Source organism: Convolutriloba macropyga, chromosome 5, assembly GCF_964194025.1.
Source record: "Convolutriloba macropyga chromosome 5, txConMacr16.3, whole genome shotgun sequence".
In the NCBI taxonomy this organism is placed as follows: Eukaryota; Metazoa; Xenacoelomorpha; order Acoela; family Convolutidae; genus Convolutriloba; species Convolutriloba macropyga.
Window position 1 is genome coordinate 73,586,288 of NC_134472.1, and position 7,866 is coordinate 73,594,153.

General features: G+C 38.2%; 1 pseudogene; it reads right to left on the reverse strand.

The window, feature by feature from the left end:
• LOC142340498 (uncharacterized) overlaps positions 1-6,860 on the reverse strand; it is a 9,532-nt pseudogene extending 2,672 nt beyond the window's left edge.
• Positions 6,861-7,866: the final 1,006 nt, after the last annotated feature.

Sequence of the window (7,866 nt, forward strand, 5' to 3'; positions counted from 1 at the left end):
CTGCCTGCTTCTTGCTCACCTCTTCCACGTGTTTACACCTCTAAATATACACAACACACAAATTCCATCAGCGTTAACCTCCCCCGCCCCTCTCTTCACAAAACAAAACGAAAACAGTCCCAGCGCTGATAACAACTACAATCAACGGAAAATCAATAGTTATTCTCACCTACATGTTTACTAGCTCACGAGAACTGTCTCGTCCAACCCTCAACCCCCCCCCCCCCCCGACCATGTGGGATATAATTACCTATGAGTATATTCTATCAATGATACAATTATCTATTGCAATCTTGTAATCACGAGATCCTACTATTATTATTAATATGCAACTATATAAACCATCACTGCCCGATATGAGGTCCCAGACCAGAGCAACCTGTGATCTTCGAGTGCACAGACGGTTGTGGGATTTCGCTCGAAATCACAAAGTCTGGATCTCATGACGAACGCACAAGTTTTTAGCGACTGATATCCGAGGCCAGACGCGGTTTGAAATGCTCGAAATTGTGATCAGAAATTGTTTGGAGCACAAAAAAATCTTGAAAGTAGTACAAACGTTGAATCTACACTGCTGGCTCAAAAAGGTATGGAAAATGGTCTGGGTTGAGTCTGATCTGAGCTCTATTTTGACAGGAATGGTCTGGTCAGAAAGAGCAAAATTTCAAACCCACCAATGTTCAATCAGGGGTATTTTTTAGTCGGTCAAAGTCTGTCCAGAGTTCGTGTTGTTGGGTGACCTAAAACTTGGAGACCTAAACCCGGGGGGTGCGGGTGATTTGGGGGTTAGATTTGAATTCTATGATTCACTTTATCTGTATTCATACACACACGTTTCTCATTTCAAGCTTTAAATTTTGGGTTTTGTCAAGTTGTTTTGAAATGACCGGGTCGAGGATTTTTCCCGATTCTATCGTGGTTTTCGATTTTCCACCGTTAATCCACTGTTTCCAATGTTAAAAATCGGTGAAGTTATGGTGGAAAAATCTTAATTTGTCCACTCTTTCCTCTCTTTTCACTAATTTTTAACGGTGGACGCCTCGACCTGGGTGTTAATTTGCTGTTTGCAACCTAATGACAACATTACCTTGGCCAGTTCCCAATACATGTCGAACATTCTCTTCTGGCCCTCCCATTAACTCAGTGAGAGCACTGTTGTTAGCCAGACTGCCCTTCTCAGATGATAATTCTGCTGCTTTCGCACTCTGCAACTCATTCTGCTGTTGCAACTGCACCATCGCGTTACTTAACTGTCAAAAAACAAAAAAAAATCAAATATCGAAATATGAGCAGAAGATTTTCCTGCAGCATTGTGGTGTGTGTGTGCATGTATATATATATATATATATATATATATATATATATATGTGTGTGTGTGTGTGTGTGTGTGTGTGTGTGTGTGTTGTGTGTGTGTGTGTGTGTGTGTGTGAATAATTATAATATATATATAAATGTATATATATATATATATATATATATATATATATGTGGTGTGTGTGTGCGTCGGTGCGTGTGTGTGTGTGAGAGAGAGAGTGCGTGTGTGTGTGTAAGTGTGTGTGTGTGTGTGTGTGTGTGTGTTTGTATGTGAGTGTGTTTGTTCGTGTGTGTGTGTGTGTTTGCGCGCATGTGTGTGTGTGTATGAGTGTGCGTGCATGCGTGCGTTTGTGACCTGAACTTATGAAAAGACTCAAAAGTTCTAAATGTGTGGGGTCAGTTTTCACCAAAATTACACAATCGAGCACTGTTCAAGTCGAGAAAAGTTATTTTCATTGGTTGACTAAAAATATTTTTAGGGCCATTTTAGGTCGATACGGCTTTTCATAGGTCAAAGAAAAGTCTCTTCATGAGTTAAGTTACAGCATATTAAAATGTCACGTCAAGGTTTTTATTGGGTCGAGAATGGCCTTTTCATGTGTCAACCGATCATTTTAAGAACTTTCTCTGCTTCTAGAAAAACAGAAGCAGCGCCGGTGCAAAACTAAATAGCATTGAACAAGAGCAGTTCTGTTTGAAAACAGTTGAAAAGCTGACAATTTTTTAAGAATTTTGTCAACATCCACAATAAAGCAAATATCGCAGCTGAAAAATAATGCATATTACTTGCTAGATTGAATCAAGGTAGCTTAAGTGTAATTATCTTCCTCCCGTCAGTCGCGATGAGAATGTGACGTTTTTCGATTGTTCTCTTTTCTGAAAATTTGAATTACTGTTGTTTGAAAAAACAAAGAAGGTTTTTGATCAATGAGCTTCAAAATTTGCTTTAAGTGAAAAAAGCGTACATACTGACTACGTTCCAAGCAATAGCGAGCAGTGAGTTTGCAAGTAAAATTTTGGTGGCAAAAATGCAGACCCATGAAAAGGTTTTTACTTGACTCATTGTTTGAACATATTTCGACTCATTTTTTTTTATTCTCTACTTTAAGTTGAGCAAAAGTCAAGCGGATCATTTTGGTCGAGCTTGAGTCCAGTGTGGTTAATCTGAGCCCGGTAAAAGTTGAGCATGACAATTTGTCGAGCTAAAACCCATGAGCAAAATTTTAGGTCAAGGTAAAGTCCAGATGCGGAAAACTGGGTCGCGTTATAGTTGACAATTGGGTCGCACTAAAAATGACAATTCTAGTCAAACCATAGTCTTTTCATACCCATTTTGGTTTCAAGCACTGTTTTCTCATAAGTCGAGTACTAAACCTGGATGTGTGTACGTGTGTGAGTGCCTGACTCTGTATTTGTAGTAGTTATGATAATAATAATCTGATTTCTGCGTTATCGCAGCAGAGTAGCATTAGGCTTTTAGTGTGCAGATCATTAACAGTAGCCTGTCCTCAATTGTTCTTTTATATATTATTTCCCACTTCTCAGAGTGTTCTTTTTTCTAATAATTGATGCTCTTTATTGGTGACTAGGTTCATTTTTTTATCGTCTGAAGCCTTAAGGTGGTACCACTATTGTAGCTAGATTGGCCAGGCTATGGTCAACCTGAAGCTATGGTTCAGTGAGAGCCCATGCTCACACAGACAGCTTACGGATGCAGAGGTTCGCATTATCAATGATTGGCGTGTCAATCACGCGCTTTGCCGCTCAGCTAACACAACAAGTATAATACAATATGGTTTCGAATCTATTAACATCGAAAAAGTGTTGGATAAATATCATTAAATATATTAGGTACCAATATCTTGTCAACATTGCCTTCCCTGAAAACGTTTTCTGACAAACTCAAACTCTAAGTGCAAGTGGGTAAACAGAAGGACTTTTCTCCTCATGTATCACTTTGAATTCACCCCGCAAATATCAAGGTCTTGATGTTAAATTTAAAAAAAAAAAACGCCTTTTACCAGCCTAATCTTGCATATTTTCCTGTTTAAGAAATCCACTCTGCTATGTAATCAATTTTACTTGTTGTATTTGTTGTTTGTACGCATCAATCAGTCCGTCCTTCCATTTATAAATATATATATATATATATATATATATATATATAAATATGTGTGTGTGTGCGTCGGTGCGTGTGTGTGTGTGTGTGAGAGAGAGAGTGTGTGTGTGTAAGTGTGTGTGTGTGTTTGTATGTGAGTGTGTTTGTTCGTTTGTGTGTTTGTTTTTGCGCACATGTGTGTGTGTTTATGAGTGTGCGTGCATGCGTGCGTTTGTGACCTGAACTTATGAAAAGACTCAAAAGTTCTAAATGTGTGGGGTCAGTTTTCACCAAAATTACACAATCGAGCACTGTTAAAGTCGAGAAAACTTATTTTCATTGGTTGACTAAAAATATTTTCAGGGCCATTTTGGGTCGATTACGGCTTTTTCATAGGTCAAAGAAAAGTCTCTTCATGAGTTAAGTTACAGCATATTAAATGTCACGTCAAGGTTTATTATTGGGTCGAGAATGGCCTTTTCATGTGTCAACCGATCATTTTAAGAACTTTCTCTGCTTCTAGAAAAACAGAAGCAGCGCCGGTGCAAAACTAAATAGCATTGAACAAGAGCAGTTCTGTTTGAAAACAGTTGAAAAGCTGACAATTTTTTAAGAATTTTGTCAACATCCACAATAAAGCAAATATCGCAGCTGAAAAATAATGCATATTACTTGCTAGATTGAATCAAGGTAGCTTAAATGTAATTATCTTCCTCCCGTCAGTCGCGATGAGAATGTGACGTTTTTCGATTGTTCTCTTTTCTGAAAATTTGAATTGCTGTTGTTTGAAAAAAAAGAAGGTTTTTGATCAATAAGTGCTTCAAAATTTGCTTTAAGTGAAAAAGCGTACATACTGACTACGTTCCAAGCAATAGCGAGCAGTGAGTTTGCAAGTAAAATTTTGGTGGCAAAAATGCAGACCCATGAAAAGGTTTTTACTTGACTCATTGTTTGAACATATTTCGACCCATTTTTTTTTATTCTCTACTTTAAGTCGAGCAAAAGTCAAGCGGATCATTTTGGTCGAGCTTGAGTCCAGTGTGGTTAATCTGAGCCCGGTAAAAGTTGAGCATGACAATTTGTCGAGCTAAAACCCATGAGCACAATTTTAGGTCAAGGTAAAGTCCAGATGCGGAAAACTGGGTCGCGTTATAGTTGACAATTGGGTCGCACTAAAAATGACAATTATAGTCAAACCATAGTCTTTTCATACCCATTTTGGTTTCAAGCACTGTTTTCTCATAAGTCGAGGACTAAACCTGGGTGTGTGTACGTGTGTGAGTGCCTGACTCTGTATCTGTAGTAGTTATGATGATAATAATAATCTGCTTTCTGCGTTATCGCAGCAGAGCAGCCTTAGGCTTTTAGTGTGCAGATCATTAACAGTAGCCTGTTCTCAATTGTTCTTTTATATATTATTTCCCGAATTCTCAGAGTGTTCATTTTTCTAATATTTAATGCTCTTTATTGGTGACTAGGGTCATTTTTTAGCGTCTGAAACTTTAAGGTGGTACCACTATTGTAGCTAGATTGGCCAGGCTATGGTCAACCTGAAGCTATGGTTCAGTGAGAGCTCATGCTCACACATACAGCTTACGGATGCAGAGGTTCGCATTATCAATCATTGGCGTGCCAATCACGCGTCTTACCTCTCGGCTAATACAACAAGTATAATACAATAGGGTTTCGGATCTATTAACATCGAAAAAGTGTTGGATAAATATCATTAAATATATTAGGTACCGATATCTTGTCAACATTGCCTTCCCTGAAAACGTTTTCTGACAAACTCAAACTCTAAGTGCAAGTGGTTAAACAGAAGGACTTTTCTCCTCATGTATCATTTTGAATTCACCCCGCAAATATCAAGGTCTTGATGTGAAATTTAAAAAAAAAACGCCTTTTACCAGCCTAATCTTGCATATTTTCCTGTTTTCCTGTTTAAGAAATCTACTCTGCTATGTAATCAATTTTACTTGTTGTATTTGTTGTTTGTATGCATCAATGAGCCCGTCCTTCCATTTGGCATTGTATATTGGCATTGCAGAGGAGACATCCAGGGAGGAGTTCTGGATAGTGGGGGCACCAGGAAACGATGGATTAACTGGTGGGGGTTCAGCCAGAGGGTCCTTGTGCTCGCTAAAACACAACTTAAAACTGTTAATTTCTACCTAACTTCTGAAATATGTTTTCCCGTTGGGTTACATGACAATTTACCCAATGCTGAAGAGCCTTCGTGACAAATTTAAATTTTTGGATACAGCATTTGGTATGTTTTTGGGAATTTTGGATCGTTGGGTATTTTATCCTGACATCTTCCTGCAGGAGGTGATGTTGACGCATGCAGGAGATGAAAGGTTCGAGCCCGTGTACGGGAGTTTCCTTTTTGTAAGAAATCCGGTGAATGCGGTGAAAAAAAAATTTTCACCGCTAAAAACCGCAAATCTTACAAAAATTCACCGCTTTCACCGCATTCAACGCTAAAGGATGCGGGCGTTTTGCAGTGAAAAAAGTTGTTTTTACCATTATTAACCGCTAATCTTACATTATTTTTTAACAAAAACTCGACCCGGGTGTGCACCTCCACTTTGGTCAGAGCCTTAGGTATTTGGCCATCAGACCTTTACAGGAGCGAATCCCAAGCCACGAAGACCAGAGCATAGGTGCATTGCTTTTGAATGGGAGCATAGGAGCTCTTTGAGGAGTTGAGTCCAATGATCTCCAAGTCTCTTTAAGACCATTTAAAAACCATTTTAAATCGACACCTTCCTGTAGTGTTTTTCCGACTCGCTTTCAGTTGCAGTTAAAGTTACGAAAATTCACATTAAAGTTTATGACTACAGAAAAATCTTGGGTTTAACATTGTACGTTGTTGGTCAACATCAAAATCTTGGTTAACATTTATTCATTGAACGTTAACCAAGATTGAATGTTGACATTCAGGCATTTAACATTCATGCATTGAAGGTTATAATTCAATTCCATTTTCCCTAGATTGCGACGTTATAATCTGAAAGGCTATATAATTTTGTTGTTGTTTGGAAACCACATTTGAAAGGAAAACAGGACCCAAAAGATGCAATCTTAACGCTTACCTGGACAATGAAGTCGCATTACTGGAAAAATTCTGATCCACTAAACTTCTAACAGGCGGCTGAATCTCAAAACTCTGCTCATAATTCGGAGGGCTCTGTTGCAAATACGGAAGAGCTGAAGGCTGTTGAAGTTGATACGAGTATTGCCCTCCTCTCAACCGGCTATTTGGGGTCTGAAACTGGGAAAACTGGTCAGCCAAGGAGTCGGAGCTGATTTTGATAGTGTTGTTTGGATTGTTTGTTTGTGCATTGTTGCTACTGTTGTTGGTATTATTGGTGTCTAGAAAAGTTACGTTTGGTTTTTTCAGTATACTACGCATGTTGAATGATGTATGTACAAATGTAAAATTGATTTGATCACTGTATGGTTTTTAGTACAAGTTTATTGAACAGAATGAAAAAACTGCAAACCTGCTTTGAACATTGAATAAACTCTTCATTGTTTTGCTAATGAAGTTTTGAATAAACTGTTTGCTAATGTATCGAATAAGCTCCTTGAAATACGCTTAAACATAGGAAACAAGTTTTGCTGTTTTTGGTACCAATGATAGAAAAATTTAAATAAACACAGGTTGAGGTCCCAGACGGAAAGTCGATATGTCCAGACCCACCCCTGGTCGAGACCCGATGTTAACCTTGTGGTCGAGACCCGATGTTAACCTTGCAAGATCTTGCAAGATTCTTGCAAAAGGATGTTAATCTTGCAAGATCTTGCAAGACGATGTTAATCTTGCAAGATCTTGCAAGATGATGTTAATCTTGCAAGATCTTGCAAGATTCTTGCAAGATTAACATCCGAATTTCAAATCCCAGAAAAAAAAAATGATTCAAACGGCAAAATTTCAAATCCAAATGATCATACGTTTTGTGTGGTGGGTGAAATAACGTTTTTTGCTGATAAAATAGGTACATGGTGAAATTCGTAAATTTGTCATTTTTCTTGGCCTTCCAATCCTTTTGAAAATTGTTTCATAGCTTGAACGGAACTACTACTGACGTAGATCTTTAGCCCCGGGTCGAGGGGTCAGCACCTGTAAGCGGATATTTTTGTAAGAAATCCGCTGAATGAGCTGAAATTATGTAAGATTTGTGCTGAATGCGCTTAAAATTGAGAACTTGGTGGTGAATCCGCTGCAAAAATATTTCAGCACCTTTCAGCGCATTTCTTACATGAAATCAGCATCTGATTAAGCACCTTTCTTACATATTTTCAGCACTTTGTGAATCCGCTGAAAAAACTTTTCAGCACCTTTCAACACAATTCCTACATAAAATCAGCATACGATTAAGCACCTTTCTTACATAATTTTAACACTTCTTACAAATTTCAGCACTTGTGAAAATTTCAATTTCAGCGGC